Below are 20,365 nucleotides of genomic sequence, written 5' to 3' on the forward strand. Positions count from 1 at the left end.
TAATAGGGCGATAAAATTATCGCCGCTTTTGCGGGAAAATTCCCGCTAAAGCGGCGATAAGGCCCTTGGTAATATGCCCCTTTATCCTATGCTCATCAGCGCGGATCCACTCAGCCTTTCATACCTCTGAGGTGAAGAAATGGGCCCCGGGTGCAAGGAAGGAAATGGTCCCCCTTGTTGCTGTTTGAATTATAAAATACAACAATAATCAGGGTTCAGTGGGCCATCCTAAAGACTCTGGGCGCCGGTGCCACTGCACCTGCTGCATCAATGGAAGCTACGCCCTTGTCGCTGAGCTGGGCAACAACTGTTATTCAATGTCACGGTGCGCTTTAGAAATACACTTTATATAATGAGTCCAGCATTACACCTGACTGTAGGTCACCTCAGAGTACGGTAAGAAAGCCCGTAAGCGAACACATTGTCTTCAAACTTCTTCTTATATTCCACAGTAATATTCAGTCTCCTTAGAGACTGTCAAAAATTGCAATGGCGACTATATTTCAAACCGCCACAGCGGGGTATTGGGTAAAGTTTTCAATAAGCAATAATCGCGCCTCGGTTAGACCTCATTGGCTACGATACTGCCACTGCGCAAAGCTAAAGAATCGATCGTGAATTACAAGCCCCCTCGCCATAGTACCTCATGTTAAAGAGAGCGAGGAGACTGTGTATCAGTGTTGAGAGTGTTGAATTGTGGCAGCCAAAGTTTTAAATATGGTAGCGATATATTTCCTATTTCGAGCAGCTCTCGGGCCCCAAAGGTTTCCCTGAGACGCGCAGTGATCTCTGGGAAATTACATGTTAAGTAGCTTGTTTGACGGAGCACTCTGCTAGTTCCGGAGTTTGATGTTGGGGATTGGTGCAGCCGGTGTGGTGTAGAAATGGAAGCAGCAGCATCGTCCTCCGCATCTAGTCTAACTATATACCGAAGGAGGCGTGGAAATAATTTAACGATTTTATACTACCATTTTTCGCTATAGCCCTTATTGCAGGTGTGCAGCATTTAAGTCTCAGTTTAAAAGGTTACATTTTGGCTTTATTGTTTTCAAATCATTTCATCTCCAGGTCTAAAATTGAAGGGATCAGTTTTTATTAAAACGGAATGTGATTTTAAGGAAAGCAAGAAAACTATTTATCAGTTTTGAAGCATTAGTATAGTATTCGTGACTTTCGGCAACCAAACTAATAAATTAGGTAGCGTTATTCCTAATTTCAATCAGCTATCTGGCCCCAAAGGTTTCCCAGAGACGCGCAGAGAACTCTGGGAAATTGCATGGTAAGTAGGTTGTTGGAACGAGCACTACACTAGTTCCGCTGTTTGATGTTGGGGCTTGGTGCTAACCGGTGCTTTGTAGAAATGTAAGCAGCATCATCGTCATAGGCACACTCTCTGCAGTGGCGTCACTAGGGTTGGTGTCACCCAGTGCGGGTAACTCATGGTGTCACCCCCTCATGACTTACATCATGAATCCATGATGCCCCCCAGATACCCTTACACGGCTTTACACAGGGACTAAAATGCACATGGCACCCGCGTGTCATGTGCCGCTACACACATGTCCTGGACAGTACAGGACACACACACTACGCATGGCACCAGTATACCCTTGCCCCAGTTAGACACAGGTTTACTGGCAGCACAAGAACCCTACATGCCCGTTCAGGGCTACACTGTTTCCGGGCATAGCATGTTACGTCTGCACGGACTCAGAAAGATGCGCACAGTAACATATGGAAACATGACACCCACGTGCAACTTATAGTCAGTGGGCAGTACGTTACACTTGCACATAATAGCGCAACTACAGATCAAAGCAGTTTACTGGGTATATCGCACGCTCAGACACAAGGAGCACAGGTTGTAATCGTCAAAGGGCATACTTTCAAACACAGCGAAGGGAAGAATGGGGGTGCCACTTACCAGCTGCAGAGGAAGACAAGCGTGCACCTGGCGCTGCAAAACCCTGGGTCACTTCCATGGGTCGGTTAGCCAGAGTTCAGCCTGCAGGGACTTCTTTTTCCATTGGTTTTCCTGAAATGATTCCTCTTGCCCGCATCGCAATAATCTCAGGGGCGGAATCCATCCTCCCCTTTCTTGGTGTTGGGTCAGGTAAGATTTTTGAGGCCTTGGAGTGTTTAGCACGCCACTTTTCTCTTGTAACACACTGTTTGCTACCTCTCACATTTTGTTTGCTTTAGATACTTGCACAAGTGCCACCATTGCCTACGTAACGTTTGTTCTTGTGCTTGAGTGTCTGCCATATTATGCAGTATTATACCTCTAATTGTACTGTTTTCTCTTGTAACCTGCACATGTCACTTTTTCCTCCTGTATTGCACCGTTTGCTACCAACCTCATGTATTTTGTTTGCTCACAATTGTCACTTTTGCCACAAGTAACTTAATGTTTGCTTTTGTAATTTGTTCACTTGTTATTTTCTAATCATCATGTATCATTAGAGTTCCTATTGTGAAGCGCTCTGACGCCTCTTCGGGTAAAGTCCGCGCTATATAAAAAGCAATAAATAAACTTTTTGGTGCTCGAGGATCGTCTACTGCAGGAAGGGTTGGCGTAGGGGCCCTCTGAATGTCTCCCCCTGGAGCGTTAGGAGAGGCAGGAGAAAGCCATCAATCACTGTGGAGACAGGCATGGGCAGCGCTGCCTCTGCTTCAGCATTCCGCCTCCCAGAATAATATGCTCCTCTGTGCTCCCCTCCGATTGCCAAGGGCAGGAAAGTGAGAGCACGGGCGTTATGTCCCGCAGGGCGGCTGCAGTGTAGAGGGTACGGGAGGATGTGTAGTGAGCTGAGCGCCGAGACAGCACTGTGTGGTGCAGAAACCACGGGGTGATGCCCACTGCATTGTGCGGATGGGAGGCGCGCAATGGGCACACTGGACATAGAGTCAGTACATAGTAAGCGCTCTGATGCCCTGTCAGGGGTAGTAAGCACTATATAAATGCAATTACAATTCCAAAGCCAAAGACCTACGTGCAGTGGGGCCAGCGCTTGATATTGCAGGAGGGTGGCATGCCGTGAGCGCGGAGAACAGAGCCTGGCACCGCCGTGCAAGGGGGCGCTGAAGGAGGGTGTGCAGCAGATGCACCGGTGGGCACGGGGGCATGGGAGGTGTCCTCCTGCAGGGGATGCTGGATAAAGCGTGAGTGACTGTGGTAGTGATATCCAGTGGGGAGGGACGTAAAGTAATGCATTGTGTTTTAATGTTGCCACCCATGTGACCTCTCAGCCACCTCGAAGCCCACTGATGCGCTAGAATTGCACGAGCATAGAAGAAATGCAAGAGTTGAGGGCCAGGGCAAAGGGTGTTCTCCGTGGTACGCACCCTGAAGTGCAGAAGAGGTAAGTTTGAGGCAGGAAAATGAGGGAGTTTCGAGAAGTGAATGGGGTGAGGCAACGAGGAGGCAGGGTGTTGTGCATGACTCGGGATCCAAGGTGAGATGGCGGAGGCACGTGGAGGGCAGGATCAGGAAACAGGAGCCCTCGTTGCCTGGCACGATGAGCCAGGACTCGGCCGGGCTTCTGGAGAGCATTAGCAGCCAGCCCGCGCTGTTACTTGTAAAGAAGCTTTTTAAAACGTCAGGTCTGGGAGCTACGTCACGACGTGAGTGACGTTTCGAACGTCATTGACGTCCGGATGCTGAAAAGTCATAGCCTAATAATCGGGACAATAATTTTGGCCGGCGGCCGGGTAAGGTTCGACAGACAGAAATATTATTTTGCTTTTTGGTGTCACGGACACGGACTCCGTGAAACCAAAATGCAAAATATTATTACTGTCTGTCAAACCTTACCCGGCCGCTGGCCAAGATTATTGTTGACACGGACCATGGTGTCACCCCTTTTGATGGTGACACCCGGTGCGGTCCGCACCCCCAAACCCTCCTAGTGACGCCACTGACTCTCTGTAACTATATACCGAAGGAGGCGTGGAAGTAATTTAACTATTTTATACTGCCATTTTTCGCTATAGCCTTTATTGCGGGTGTGTAATTTCTCGGAGCCATACCGTTGAACTTGCAGCATTTCAGTCTCAGATTTAAGAGGTACAATTTTGGCTTCATTGTTTTCGAATCATTACTCCTACAGATCTAAAATTCAAGTGATTCATTTTATTAAAACGGTATGTTATTAACCACCCAAGAGAAAGAACTGTGGTTTAGACTGCAAGGGGCAAATTTACATGTGATACCACTGGGCTACACAAAATTCCCATCAGCCCACCCATCCGGTGGAGTATCGTCACGTGGGAGATGTATCATAAATCCAAATCTTCAAGCAACTGAGACTGATGCAAAGAAGGATTTTGAGGATTTTGAAAGACCACAGTGATTCACTAGTGATGTCTAATGGGGTGCAGTGCGCGTGAAAAGGTGAAAAGTGTGTAGTAAAATTGACTCAGAAGGACCAAAAATTCACTTTATTCAGTATGGTACTCTGGTCAAGACTAAAACCAGTGCCTCAATAGTTTTAAATAATAACTAGCCCGAGGCATAGTGCATGGTGGTCGACATGTTTCAGCTAGAGGGACAAATGGTCCTAGCTTTCTTCAGGACCTAGTGAAATACTGCGACTGCAAATTTACATATTAAATACAATGTCAAAGGTGTTGAATTTGTACAACAATAATGGATTAATCCTACCAGTTGTTCTGAGCCCAGATGTATACTGGTGGCAATCCAAACATAGCGTCTATCCCAGCATTATGTGGAATGACACCTCACCTCACCCGGTCACCCACTCGGGAAAGGGGAGGCCCCGCTCTGTCCGTCGGTACCTCAGTGTAGACTTCCCTCTCGGAAGTCTACACTCTCGGAAGTCTACACTGAGGTACCGACGGACAGAGCGGGGCCTCCCCTTTCCCGAGTGGGTGACCGGGTGAGGTGAGGTGTCATTCCACATAATGCTGGGATAGACGCTATGTTTGGATTGCCACCAGTATACATCTGGGCTCAGAACAACTGGTAGGATTAATCCATTATTGTTGTACAAATTCAACACCTTTGACATTGTATTTAATATGTAAATTTGCAGTCGCAGTATTTCACTAGGTCCTGAAGAAAGCTAGGACCATTTGTCCATCTAGCTGAAACATGTCGACCACCATGCACTATGCCTCGGGCTAGTTATTATTTAAAACTATTGAGGCACTGGTTTTAGTCTTGACCAGAGTACCATACTGAATAAAGTGAATTTTTGGTCCTTCTGAGTCAATTTTACTACACACTTTTCACCTTTTCACGCGCACTGCACCCCATTAGACATCACTAGTGAATCACTGTGGTCTTTCAAAATCCTCAAAATCCTTCTTTGCATCAGTCTCAGTTGCTTGAATATTTGGATTTATGATACATCTCCCACGTGACGATACTCCACCGGATGGGTGGGCTGATGGGAATTTTGTGTAGCCCAGTGGTATCACTATAGTGTCATTAATGGACTCATGGTCTCAGACTACACATGGCACACTCACAGTGATCTTGACCAGGCTTCTTTTCTTTGTTTTGCTATTGTTAGGGCTCAAGTAGCCTGGGTCATTAAATTATTGCCCTCTTTGACCCTCCCCTACCTCGTTTTTTTCAGCAAATTTACATGTGCCTTTCAACACTTTTGCACCGCCGTTGCGTCCCTTTGTGATGCAGCGGCAGTGTAAACAATGCTCACATTGCAACACATTTGCAAGCCCTGTAAAGCCTGTAAAACCCTGTGCCACATTTCACCTGCGTCAGGTATAATGTATGCAAGGTGGGAGTTCCGATTAAGAAAGCCTCGTAAAAGTGACGCGGTGAAATCTACAAGATTTCACTGCGCCACTTCTACGATGCCACTGCGTCAAAACCTTATGCCTGCTTTATGCAGGGGTAAGGAGTGAAGCAGCACAATAGGTATAGGCCTGGCGGAAAACATGGCGGCCGCCGGCTAGGGCAGGTCGCGTCTCTCCAGCGGAGCTCCCGTATCCCGGAGGAAAACATAGCGGTAATTCGGCAGAATTGGATCACCTCACTGCTTTGATTTTCTTGGATATGCTTTTGGTCTTTCTCCTCTTCTCGTCCGCTTGAACCTCTTGGGCTGTCGAACGCTGCTCGCGGCGCTGTGTTGTGGGGCGGCGCACACCCCCGGACTGTTCTGCCTCGGGCCGCTTGATTCGTTTGTGCTTGGTGGGTCGACGGATTGGTGTGTGGAGCGAACTGCCCGGCGGATGTGCGGCTTCGAGGCCCTACCTTCCACCTCTCTTCCGCGGTGGGCCGAGGCAGCCGTGGAGCTGCGACGGAGCCGCAGGGCGGCGGCTCGCGGAAACCTCGGAGGCAGCAGCAGCTTTCATTTAGTCCAGAAGGGCTCGGCTGCATCGAAGGGTGGCTGCCTCGATCCTCTAAAGTCAACGCGACCGGGGAATGAGCCTCCCCGAGTAGACAAACCAAAGTCACGGACACGTCGCCTTAGACCTAAACCTGAGGTGAGGACTGCAACGGAAGGGGCAGAACGGGCAGTGGGCATCAGCTGTGATTGTGACCCTGACCATCTTTCAAGTAAGGTGACCGGGTGTGGGGGTGCCAAAGGTATTACTGAGGGCGGGCTCGGCGTATCAAGGGTTATAGACACTGTAGATACTTCAGACACCGTTATAGACACTCCTATCGATCGCGAGCCGGGTCTTAGCGCAGGGAGCGTAGTAGAAGCTACTACTAAGGAGGGTACTCCAGGGCGGTCCATTTTTGTTTTCACCAGCAAACATACTGCCATTGTCCCCCGTGTTTCCGACCCTAAGCTTAGGGCCAAAAAAAAAACAGAAACAATTACAATAGCGCTGTGCGACTTACCCCCTCGCTAAGGACATTCTTCAAGGTACTCCCACAGGTCCTAGAAGTCACGTGTAGAGCGGGGGAGAATAGCCCTCAAGATAAGGGGATGAGTGGTTTAGATAAAACCCAAGGGACCGCGTCCCCAATCTTGGCAATCTCGGTCTCGGAATCTGCGGACAATATTTCAGAGGAGCTAGGGCCTCTAAATTCACTTGCCAGTGGGAGTAACGATGCGCCGGTACCCTCAGATTGTGAAACTCGGAAAGAGATATCTCTGGAGATACTCCTACATGAGATTAAGATTGGATTTGCTGAATCTAAACGCAACCAGCACGAGATCAAAGCAGCGTTCGACGCCCTTGACAAGAGGGTAGACCTGCTTGCCGAAAGGACAGATACTCTAGAAAGTGCTGTCGGCGAATTAAAAGCTAAATTGGAACACGCAGAGGAAAAGATACAATGTCTAAGACGCGACGGAGACACAACAAAGGAAAGAGTGGAGTCTTTGGAAAACTACTCACGGAGAAACAATATTAGACTCCTGAAGGTTCCGGAAGGAAAAGAGGGGGGAGAAATGAAAAAATTCATTGCCGCGTTGCTCAAAGAGTCCTTAAATTTGAAGGAATCTGTTGAAGAGTTAGAGAGGGATATTCAGCGAGCCCATAGAGACCCGTTTCGCCTAAACTCGGGGAGATCAAAACCCAGAAAGATTCTAGTGAATTTCCTAACCTACTCTACTAAGGAGAAAATACTAAACTTGGCGCTTAAAGCTTCATCTTTAAAAGCCCCAGATTTCTCATTTGTGGTCAGTTCCGATCTGTCTAAGACAACCCTCGACAGACAGTGGAGAAGTGTGGCTCAGGGGTTAGAGGCAGCAGACCCGGAAGCTGAGATCGGTCCTGGACCAGGGTTCAATTCCCCGCCTCGGCGGGGTCTTGGGCTAAAAATTCCACGGACTCGATAATTCTCGCCCCGGTGCCTCCTCGACTCACGGGTTCACACTCTGGGCAATAGCTTGCTTAATCTCCACAACGGCCCCTCGCGGCGGGATGCCTGACTTTCACCTTGTGGATACCCTGCTATCTCATAGGGGAATACCAGGAAGGGTTCCCTAAGCAAGCGCCGGGAAACCCACTGCGGGTAGCTGTGCGCTATATAAGCTCAACTACATTTACATTTACATTTACAGTGGGAGCTGGGCCAGAGAATGGAGAATTTCAGGGGTTTGGGGGCCACTGTTCAGATGAGGTTTCCTGCCTTCCTGAGGGTCATGTATAATAATAAAATGCATAACATCCGTTCCCCTCTGGAGGCAGACGAACTACTAGCCTCTATAAGAAATCATGAGCAGGGAGCCCGATAGTGACTAACAGACCAAGAGATTAAGAGATCATGGGATTAAGCTCCCTATAACCTCCTTCCCCCTTCCTTCCCCCTTAGTTCATTTGTACTTTATAGTTGCTGCATGCTCGCGTCGATGACAATATCATCGTTTCAGATTACTGAATTCAATTTAGACAACTCTATTTGATAACTCTATTCGGCTGCTTGTATATAGAAGGATAATAAAAAAATAAAAAAACTACGGGAGGGTGTCTCAAAAAAAAAAAAAGGGGAAATATAGCAGAGAAAGAAAAACAAAAACAAAAAAAGGGAGGAAGGAAAGAAGGGGAATAAAAATATATAAAGGATACTTTTCCTATGAAGACTCCTCTAAAAGCATTAACCTTGGTTCTGCCGGATCACACCGCTCACATAAACAACACGTAACATGGTCGGGCGGGGGGGGCTCCCCAGAGAGACAAATCTGGCATCATCGGCCAGGTCAAGCAAGGGAGGGTTTTCCTGGGTGGGGGGGGGGGGGGTTGGGGGGGGTTTGGGGGGTAGGGGTAAAATCGCAAAAAATCTTCATTTGCCAGACAACGTTCTAAATGTACAATCCACACTATACGCAAATCAGTCTCATTCAATTCACTTTGGGAGTAGTATACTCTTTATCGATCTGATGAGTTGGTGGAGGGGGAAAGACATTAGATGTCTAGGATAAAATTGTTGTCCTGGAATGTCAATGGCCTGCGTGTAAGGGGGAGGAGGCTTAGAATTCTGCAGTACTTGAGGGACTCCCCAGCGCAGGTCATTGTCATCCAGGAAACACATCTTCTTCAGCAAGAAGTGAAGGATATGTTGAGGAAGGTTAGATGGGTTGACAGTTTTATATGTACTGACCATAATGCTTATATTCGGGGTATTCTTATCATTTTTAAAAGGCAAGTTAGAGCGCAGATTATAGACCATGAAGAAGATCTCAGCGGTAGGTGGCTCTATGCTAAAGTAAGTTTAGAGGGCAGACCTTACAACTTGGTGGGTTATTATGGCCCCAATCAGGATGACCCCTCATACCTGCATAAAATCCAGAACCACCTATTAACAACCCACGACCCAATAATTTGGATGGGAGAATTTAACTTAGTACTAAATCCTAAACTGGACAAATCCCCCAATTCTAGGGCATTAACTTATGTGAAATCCAGGCAAACGCTTGGGGTGATCATGTCAACGCTTGGATTAGCAGACCCGTGGAGGGAGAGAGAGGGCAATGCACCTGGTATATCTTATCACAACTTCAAATACAACCATAAGTCTAGGATTGATTATGCTCTGTTCAGTTATTCATTAAGAGACTCCCTGGATGAGCTAGTTTACTTGCCCTCACATTTATCAGATCATTCGGCCATCTCCTTTTCTTTAAGATCAGGTCCGCTAACCACACACACGTCCTGGTCATTTGACCGCACTATTCTTTTAGAGGAAGAGGAAACTGACCTCCTTATTCAAGAAACTAAGTTCTTTTTGGACATTAACATAAATTCAGCTAAATTGGATATTGTGTGGGAGGCTTACAAAGCAAATTTACGAGGTTATATTACCAACAGGGCCCCTATCGAGGGAAAGTATACAGGGCAATGATCACCAACATAGAACAGGAAATTGCTCTCTTCGATCAACGTATCGGTTCTGGCACTGGTACTAATGAAGAGAAGAAACAACGGAAGCAATTAAAGGAGAACCTAGAAAATATCCTTCAATAGAGGGTCGCAAAAAGATGGTCAGCAAGTAAACTTTCAAATTTTGAATATGGAGAATCCTCTGGCACAGTCCTAGCCTGGAAAATCAAATCTGACCAGGCCAAAAATCACATCAAACTTATCAGTGTAGGGGGGAGACTAATGGAAGAACTTCCACCATAGACATCGGGGAAGCTTTTCTTGACTTTTTTCAACAAATATATAAAGAGGAGATCTCGGACGACCCGGTGACTAGGATCAGATGGTTAGAGGAGATAATTCTCCCCACTCTTACTCCAGAACAAAGAGACCGGCTCGATAGTCCAATCTCGGAGAAAGAGGTGAGCGAAGCTATTAAAAATGTGAAGCGGGGTAAGGCAGCTGGCCCGACGGTCTCCCTGGTGAGTTATTTCAGTTTTTGGCACCCGAAATTGTCACAACACTTACTAGACTCTTCAATGATATCTTAGTAAAGGGAGCCACACCACCGAAATCTTGGGGGGAGGCAACAATTGTCTTGATTCCAAAACCCGGGAAAGATCCGGCCAAATGTGGCTCTTATAGGCCAATTTCACTTTTGAATAGCGACTACAAGCTCTTTGCGGCGGTGTTGGCGACGCGGCTGGGACACGAAGTTGGCTCAATTATCCACACTGACCAGAAGGGCTTTATTCGAGGTAGACAGCTTTCAGACCTCACCTATGATTTAATCGGGGCAGTGGACATCGCCTCAACTTTCTCCCTTCCCTTGGCCATTATGACTCTTGACGCAACAAAAGCGTTCGATAGAGTAAACTGGTCATATTTAGCTGACGTTATGAGGAAATTCGCAATTGGGCCTAACTTCTGTAGGGCTATAGGTCTTTTGTATACTAATCCTAGTGCGAGTGTTTTGGTGAATGGTACATGTACCCAGTCTTTTCAGATTAGTAGGGGAACGAGACAGGGCTGCCCCCTATCCCCCCTTCTTTTCAATATTTATATTGAACCATTTGCACAATCTCTTAGGGAGGATCCAAGAATCTCCTCATTTGAATATGGAGGTTGGGAAAAAAGAGTAGGGCTCTATGCTGACGACATAGTAATTTACACTAGTGACCCAGCAACTGCCTTTCCCATAGTGGTCGAAATGGCCAAAGAATTTGGACATATATCGGGCTACGATATTAACGCTGAGAAGACAGAGCTCATGACATGGAACATTATTAATCCAAGCGTTGTGGTGACACCCTCAATCCGTTACCTCAGAGTTAAAATCACGCAAGATATAGACACCTTGGCTAAGGCTAACCTAGACCTGGTCTTCCAAGATTGCAGGGCCTTATTGAAATCCTGGGCGGGTTTCAACTGTCAATTTTTGGGAAAGTTAACATTGTGAAAATATCTATCCTTCCGAAACTGACTTTTATTTTTAATTCCATTCCTCTGGCATTTGATTCCAAGCAACTTCATAAATGTCAGCAGGAAATTAATTCCTTCATATGGGGCAATAAGGCTACAAGGTTGGCCTGGAAAAAATTAAGGAGGAGGAGGGAAAAAGGAGGGCTTGCTCTGCCAGACCTACAGTACTATGCGTGGGCATTCCAACTGTCCCACACAAGAATGCTTTTGAAGTCACCAGAAAAATCTTCAAAAGGGAGATTGTTTAAGGCAATGCTGGTGGGGGCAAACCTTCCGTTAGACGGGTTTCTATTTAAGTTTGGGAATCGAAAGTTTTTTAAAAAGGTGAGGCTTAAGACTCTTTTAACAATATTGAAGACCTGGGTGCAAATTAAACTTAGAGTGGGGCTGGCATATTTCTCCAATTATGCTCAGATATGGGATTCTCCTGGGCTCCCACTGTGTTTGCAAGACTGCTTGGCAGCCCCCCTTATCGATGCTGGGCTCTCAAGATGGGGTGAATTGATATTTGGAGGCCTCCTGATAGAGTGGGAGGAGCTTAAGGAGAAAGTAGGGCCAACCTTCTCAAGATTTAAGTACATCCAAATCAGCAGTTGGGCCAGAGAACTAACTAGGAAAAATTCTAATATTGGGAGACCTAGCTCCTTAGAACAGCATTTAGTTGAGAAACAGACAGGAGGCAAGGAGGTTGCTTTTTGGTATTGGTCCATCTTGGAGGAAATAGATGGAGATTTCAACCTGCCAATGGAGCTATGGGGAAGTGAAATCGTGTTATTGGATGAGGATCTGTGGATAAAATCCTTTTCTCTTTTGTATAGTCTTGTCAAACCCGCCTGGCTGAGATGAAACCATTTGTTCACTCTACACCGAGCATACCTCTCCCCTTTACGTCTATCTAAATATCAGTAAGGGAAATGCTGTAACAAATGTCAACTTCCAGCAGCCTCAGATATCCACATGTTTTGGGAATGCCCCCACATTAATGCTTATTGGAAAAAGGTTAAAGTTACCCTAGATTCAATTCTTAAGACCAACATTCCTCTTACGCTATCATTAGTCATATTCGGCTTTGATCAGAACATCACTGGGGTTGCGCGGTCTCTCCTATTCTATGCTATCCTTCTGGCAAGACGGATGATATGCATACACTGGGTAGATACCATTCCTCCCGCACACTCCGCCTGGCTAACGTCTCTCTATGAAACATCCAAGATAGATTTGGCTAGATCCTGCAGTACCCAGTGCCTCACCCTTTGGAAACTCTTGATAGACTGGAAGTGAACCCTTCTTCGGCTCGTTGGGGTTATTTTTTTTTTCCCCCCCCAATGGTCCGATGATTATGCCCATTTACTCCATGGCTCAGTCTAATGGTTTGCCCCGACTCCGATATTTATTTACTGGCCTAACAGGCATGAAGCTGCCTAGAGGAGTATTAACAAGGTGCAACACATCTCCCGCCAATCCGCAATAAGTTCTGCTCAGTCTGTGAAGTGGCTCAATTATCAGGGCCTTGCTCCCGAAGGCAGAAAGGGGTTGGTGTGTTTTCTTTTTCTTTGCATCTATGGAACGTGTGTTGGGCAGATGAGGATTAAAAAAAAAAAAAAATAGGTATAGGCCTTCCTGAGCATTGCTGAAGTTGCGTCGTGCTTGTGACATGACTCCAGCAGTGCGTGACCTTTGCGCCACCAGATGCGTGATGCATCTGTCAATCCTAACGCCATGGTGCGCCTCATTGTAAATGCAACGCATGCATGGTGGCGCAAAGGTTTTTTGCGTGACTCAAGTAAACTGACGCATCTCTGCTATAATGCAGAAATGCAACAGTTTCTTGTAAATCTGCCCTGAAATGTGTTTTTGGCCTGAAATTTATGCTTGATTGAGATACGTAAACTCAGGGATCTCCAATCAGTCGATCACGAGCTACTGCCAGCTTGGTGTCACCCTTTGAGTAGCTTGCAGTCCAACATCTCCCTTTGGGCCCTTTTTAACCCACTTTTATTGTTCGCTTTGCATTGCTTGCCACCCTCGCCCACACCAGCTGCTCCAGATTGGCTGAATCGAGTGTAGCCCGGGACGAAGAGTGGCGAAGCGGGTGATGTCAAAACCAGGCAAGAGCAGCATTAGACTGCCCACCGGAATCCACACTGTCAGGCTTCTGCAGCTCGGCACAGAACTTCCATCCTGCACTACCTGTGTGGCTGGAGCAGCAGAGAGGCGAGGGCAGCTTTGAGCCTGAAGTCTCATTATAAGGCCCAGGACTCTGGTTTGGATACCACAAAAGTGGTGATGCGCTTGGCACAAGAGCACAACCAATGGAAGCACGGGAATACCATAACTTCCAACATGTGAAAAGAACTTCTAGAACGTATAAAAAAAGATCTGCGTAAAACTGAGAAATTTCAAATGGCAGAGGAATTTTATATATTGAAAAAAGTGAAACAGTGATTTGCTTTAATTTATTCACTGTGGGGCATATTATCAAGGACCGGTGTTAAAATTATTTTCGTTTTATCGGCAGGAAACTGCCGATAAAACGGCGATAATGGGCTTGATAATACGCCCTTGTTAATTCCCATAGAAGCCCATGTTAACACCAGAACATGGGCTTCAATGGGAATTAACAAGGGCGTATTATCAAGCCCATTATCGCTATTTTATCTGCAGTTTCCTGCCAATAAAACGGCGATAATTGTAACACCGGTCCTTGATAATATGCCCCGTGACTCCTAGGGTTGAGTCATGAATGCATGGCTTTAAGTAAGCTTAGCTCAGCACCGGCAGTTCTAAAAAGCAGGTGCCGACACGGGTTCCTATCAGGCTCTCCATTTTTGTCCTCACGCACAGGATAAAAAAAATAAATCTTAACTCTGTAGCAGTACCATCCTTCCCTGCCTTTGAGGTAACTTCAAAGAGACTCGTTATAGTTCTTTCACAGTCTCATCATTTCAGAACGGAAGCATTTCAATATACTCTACAACAAAGCCATAGTCGTTGCTTATTTATCTTATGCAACTAACAACCATTACCAAAGCCAATTGTCCTGGCTTGTTGTAGGTTTACTTGGTGTATTATATATCTGGATGCAAGGACAGAAACAGCAAAATACCAGTATGAGGGCACACTTTGGTAAGCACAGATTTTAATTTACATGTTTTTAAGTCATGCTCTTACTGACACAGGCCACACCCATTTGAGAGAATCCCCCACTCCCAGTTATTCCATCCCACTTCCCACTGACTTCCTTGTAAAACAGAAAATTCGGGCGAAATGTACGGAAGCAGGCTCGGTTAGCCGTAAACCGGACTGGAGACATGCCCTTACCCGGCCTGATCTTCTGGAGAAATTGAGAGTTAGTAAACCCGCATTAATAGGTCACACTTTGACAGATAATCAGCATTTCTGTGAGTGGCTGGCAACATTCGGCTCATCTTTGGACCGAACAAAGAATACTAAAAACTCAAGTTGCACTAAAAACAGAAAGAGTGCTCCATGGTTTTTATTAGCTCTAAAAACAGAGTTAGGAGGGGTGAGGTCACTTGAGCGGAGGTGGCGAAGGAATTACGAGGCGGTTGCCCGTGACATATATAAATTGGCACGTAGGAACTACCATGCCGCAATCAAATTGGCAAAAAAAGCATACTACTCGGAGGTCATCTCCTCTTCTGGCAAGGGACAGAAGGAGATTTTTAAGATAGTTAATAGTTTCACCAACCCCACAGCACTTTCCCAGAAAATCCCCCCGTCTCTCCCGCTTTGTAACGCCATAGCTAACTATTTTGAGAAGAAAATCTTAGACATTGTAAGGGATTTCCCTCCTGTGTTACCCTCCCTGACGAATGTAGAAAAAATGAGGATGGGTATTGCGGCAATCAATACCTCCCGTCTTGACGTATTTGCGCCTATTTCTCTGGAGGATTCATATCAGGCCATCTTGGCAATTAAATCTGGATCTCCATTTGATCCCTGTCCACCTATGGTTTTGCGGGCATTGGTGGAGGATGTAAATCCAATCATTAATAGCATCATTAATTCTTCACTAGCTATGGCAGCAATCCCCGATGATTGGAAACGCGCAGCGGTCATGCCACTTCAGAAGAAAGCCCTACCAGATCCAACCACTCTGTCCAACCTGCGTCCTATTTCCCTACTCCCTGCGGTGTTTAAGTTGACGGAGAAATTCATTAATAACCAACTTACGAGTTTTCTCGAGGAGAATGACATCCTCCACGCCAATCAATCAGGGTTTCGATCCAAGCATTCGACTGAATCTGCCCTTTTGTTTACGGCAGAAACTTTACGAATGGCAATGGATCAAGGGAAGAAGGCCGTCTTGATTTTACTCGACCTATCGGCGGCCTTCGATATGGTCTCCCATACAATCTTGGTAGACCGTATGAGTAACGCAGGTATAGGAGGAGTGGTGCTGGCTTGGCTTACAAACTTCCTCACTCAGAGACGTCAGGTTACGGTATTAGGCGACTTCAAATCTGAAGAAAAAGCCATCATCTCAGGGGTCCCACAGGGCTCTAGTTTGAGCCCTGTACTCTTCAATCTCTATATGGTTCCCTTGATTGAGCTGATCGCCTCCTACCAGATTAGTACCATATCGTACGCTGACGACACGCAGCTGATCCTGGTGCTGGACAGAGAGCTGCCTGGTGCAGAGGAAAATCTGGAAAATTGTCTTACGGCTACATTTGAGTGGATGAATAACAATCACCTCAAATGTAACTCAGGGAAGACAGAAATATTACCTTTTGGGTCTCAGAATCTGTTTTCCCCTAAGCAATGGTGGCCTGAGGATGCGGAAGCCCCCCCTAACACTATCTCCTCTGCGCGAAACCTGGGCATTAAGTTTGATGATCAACTATCATATAAGCAGCAAGTGATAGGTGTGGCCAACTCGTGTTTTCATATTATAAAATCACTTAAGAAGTTCTTTGACCTTCTTCCTCTGGCAGCAAGGAAAACAGTGGCTGCAGCACTGATAACATCTAGACTGGACTACTGCAACAGCCTGTATGCAGGTACCAACAAAGCAGTGCTTCACAGGCTGCAGATAGTCCAGCATGCTGCTGCCCGTCTTGTACTTCGCTGGCCAAGAAGATCATCTGCCTCGGCCGCGCTCAAGACCTTACATTGGTTACCCATCCTCAAGCGGGTCCTATTTAAGGTTCTTGTCATCACTTTTAGGGCCTTCCAGTCACAAGGACCGAGATATTTGGTTAATGGCTTCAAGCACTATTTGCCAGCACGCTGCTTGAGGTCTTCTGATCAAAATCTCTTGGTAACCCCCAGATTTAGGCTGGCCACTAAAGGGGGGAAATCTCTTTTTGTACTAGGCTCCAGAGCCTGGAACAAACTGCCACCTCAGCTTCGGCTCATAGCTAAGGAGAGCCTGTTTAGGAAATCCCTGAAGACATGGATCTTCTCCCTTACTGACGCGGCCTGTAGGGCACTGGTGTAAGCCTGCAATATGTTCGAAGTTACCATTTGTCCACCAATTTTTTCCAGCGAGGTTGGGTTTTAAGCGCCAAGATGCTCCCTGGAGTGGTAGTAGCGCTATACAAGTGCGAATTTACATTACATTACATTACACTTACATTATCTGGGGGTGAACTTCTTGTACAACTCAAGAACTAATATAATGCACAGTTTTAGTTGTGCCAGCTGTATATGAATATCGACTCATTGAATTGGCTGACTTGTCTGTGTTTATTAAACATTTTCACACTGGCAGTGTAATTTGATTCGTGTTTATTTCAGTTGTATGTGTTAATGCTTGTCCTGTAACTAGAGAGAGAGGAGTGAGTTTGAAAAGGGGATAAGGCCTTACGGTCGGAGCTACTGAATTCGGAACTGATGAACCGTATTCAAGTCTCAATGTTGGCCCAAATCCTGTGATTCCCGGCCTAAAAAAGAAAGGATTGCCACCTCGTCTAATGTAACTGGTGCTCGTGTAAAGCGTCACAATGCCTTCGGGTCGAGTTCGTGTTATATAAAACTGCAAACAAGTGGTTCAGTTTTTTACTACTGAGATGGAAACATTTTTATTTACTATCTTCAAATGTCCACTTGAAACTTCCTTCATCTTCATTATACATGTTTCAGACTGGGTTCCCGTTACTAGATCAGAGACTGAGCGCCATTTTTACAAGAATACGATGCACCCCTGTGTTTCCCCTAGTACAAATAAAGCTGCCTAGTGCCAGTGCAGGCACTCTGCCACCATGTTGCATGGGTGCCTGCGCTGGAGGGCTGATTGTTTATGTGCAGGAAGGGACACCAGGGTGCCTGGTGGGTATGGGGACGGAGATGCGGCAGTTCAGATATGCTGGTCAAGCGTCGTTGAGGGCTATGTAGGCATGCGTGAGGAGATTGAAAGTGACGCTTTTGTTGACTGGGAGCCAGTGGAGTTCTTGCAGGTGTTCGGTGATGTGTCTGTGGTGAGGTATGTTGATGACCAGTCGAGCTGTAGTGTTTTGAACGTTCTGTGGTTTTCTGAGGAGTTTTAGGAGTAACATCGGTGTAGACTGTGTTGCTGTAGTCGAGTCTGCTGCTAATGAATGCTTGGGTGACCGTCTTTCTGGATTCGATGGGAATCCATCTGAAGGTCTTTCGAAGCAGGAAAAGTGTGTGGAAGCATGATTAAAAGATAGCATTGATCTGGCAGTTCATTGTAAGCGAGGATTCCAGTATGGTGCAGAGGATTTGTAGGTGGTCCGTGGGTCTGGAGGGAGTTCCTACCGTGGCGGGCCACCAGGAGTCCAGGAGGCAATGGCCTTCATCCCATTGTGGAAGTTGTTTCTGGCGGCTGTGGGTTTGTTGGTGAGGGTGAGGATCAACTGGGTGTCATTGGCGTAGGAGGCAATGCTGAGACCAAGGTTCCTGACGATGGCTGGGAGTGGGGCCATGTAGACATTGAAGAGGTTGGGGCACAGGGGTGAACCCTAAGGCACTCCGCAGCTGATCTTAGTAGGTTCTGAGAGGAACAGTGGTTGACTCGCTGTGTTCAACAGTTGAGGAAGGAGTGCATCCTGTCCAGTGCTTTGTCACAGATTCTGGCCTTCTGAGTCTTGTGCTTAGGGTGCAGTGGGGGATGTTGTGGGATGCTGTTTTGACCCGGTCGAGGAGGGGCAGATGTCGTCTGTGGCTGCACGGATGGTGGGCTTGGTGCTGTGGTTGCTTTGGAAGCTGAATTAGGAGATGTCCAGGATGTGGTTGGCTTAAATGAACTTGGAGAGTTGAGCATTGTTGGCCTTCTCAATGACCTTGGCTGGGAAAGGAAGCAGGAAGATGGGTCTGAAGTTCTTGAGGTCTATCGGATCAGCAGATGGCTTTTTCAGCGGGTGATTGATCTCAGCGTGTTTCCAGTCATCGGGGAAGGTGGAGGTCTCGATGGAGCAGTTGATCATGCAGCATAGCTTGGGGGCAATGAAGGTGGCGGCTCTGTGGAAGATGTGGTGCGGGCAGAGTTCCGAGGGGGCTATGGAGTTGATGCTCTTCATGGTCCTGAGCGTGTCGTCGATGGTGAGGGGGTCCAGTTGAGCAGGATCTGTTGGGGGGCGGCTTTGTTGGATGCGGTGGTGGTGGGAGGGTCTTGGGTGTCAAAACTGTCATAGATCTGCCTGATCTTGTGGTGGTAAAAGGTGCAGAGTTTGTTGCAGAGGTCTTGGGATGGTGGGACATCTTTGGTCTTGCTGTTAGGTATGGCAAACTCTTTGACGATGGCAAAGAGTTCTTAGCTGTTGTGTGCGTTGGCGTTGATTCTGACTTGGAGGGCGGCTTTCTTTGTAGTTTTGAGGAGGAGGTGGTTTGCAGTGATGGCGGTTTTGAAGGTTATGTGGGATTCTGGGGTTTTGTTGTTCCTCCATCTCTTCTCGAGCTGTGTACAGGTACAACTGGACTCCTGAAGGGCAGGAGTGAACCAGCTGGCTTTCTTGGAGTGTTGCTTGCCGGGGCCTTTCTTGAGGGGTGCCAGAGTGTCGGAACAGTTGGAGATCCATCGGTATCGGTTACGTGCTAAGGTGTTGTTGTTTGTGGAAGTCAGTGGTGGGGTTGTGCTAAGGGAGGTGGTGAGATGTTCTTTGGTGACCTTGTTCCAGCTTCTGCAGGGAGGCAGTGGGCGTGGTGGTGTACAGTGGGTTTGGTGAAAGCGAAATGGACGCAGTGGTGGTCGGTCCAGAGGAGTTCAGAGGTGTGACTGAAGGTGATGTTTTTGCTGCCGGAGAAGACGGGGTCAAGCGTATGGCCTGCTGAGTGCGTTGGAGAGGTGACTACTGCTTGAGTCCTACACTGGCGAGGTTCTCCAGAAGGGATGCAGTTTTCTGGTTGTTGGGGTTTTCCAGGAGAAAATTGAGGTCGCTGAGTAGAATGTAGTTGGTGGATGCAAGAGCCTGGGGTGCAATGAAGCCAATTATGGTGTTGGTGAAGAGCGGGCAGGGGCCAGGAGGTCTGTGGACGAGGGTGCCATGGAGGGTGGTGTTGGGGTTGGTCTAGATCTGGAAGTGGAGGTGTTCCTTGCTTGTCGTTGGGTAGTCTGAGTGGGTGGTCAGGTGGAGGGTGTTTTTGTGGATGATGGCGATGCTTCCTCCTGGTTGGTTGGTGTGGTCCTTGCGGGTGATCTTGTATCCGTCAGGGATGGCGGTAGCGATGTCCGTGGCTGAGCTGGGGTTCATCCAAGTTTCTGTGAGGAAGGCGATGTTGGGAGAGACGGAGTCGAGGAGGTCCTAGATTTCTGAGGTGTGTTTGTGGAGGGAGCGAGTGTTGAGGGGGATGTAGCAGAGGTGGCCGGTTCCGATGTGGGTTGATTAAGCGGTGGGCAGAGCTGGAGTGTGGAGGTGTGTGAGGGTCCTGCAGCAGTGGCGGCAAGCGAAGGGGCCAGGGATGTTGTTCAGCATCACGAGGTGGCAGGCGGTGTTGTGTCTGGGGTTGAGGGTATGGAGGATACAGGCGTCCAGGGCACTGGGTGCGGTCCAGGCCTGGGCAGGCTCGCCTTTGGCGTGCTTTTTGTGCAAAAGCGCTGCACAGGTCCCCCATTAAGTAGTGTGCGGGGGCTGGACAGCTGTGAGGCGGGAAA

General features: G+C 47.4%; 1 non-coding gene across 1 annotated transcript; it reads right to left on the reverse strand.

Annotated features, from left to right (window-relative positions):
- Positions 1 to 462: 462 nt before the first annotated feature.
- LOC144793575 (U4 spliceosomal RNA) lies at positions 463 to 602 on the reverse strand. Its single transcript, XR_013603061.1, has one exon. It is a non-coding gene; the product is annotated as a U4 spliceosomal RNA (small nuclear RNA).
- Positions 603 to 20,365: the final 19,763 nt, after the last annotated feature.

The sequence above is a fragment of the Lissotriton helveticus genome, chromosome 11 (assembly GCF_964261635.1).
Source record: "Lissotriton helveticus chromosome 11, aLisHel1.1, whole genome shotgun sequence".
NCBI lineage: Eukaryota > Metazoa > Chordata > Amphibia > Caudata > Salamandridae > Lissotriton > Lissotriton helveticus.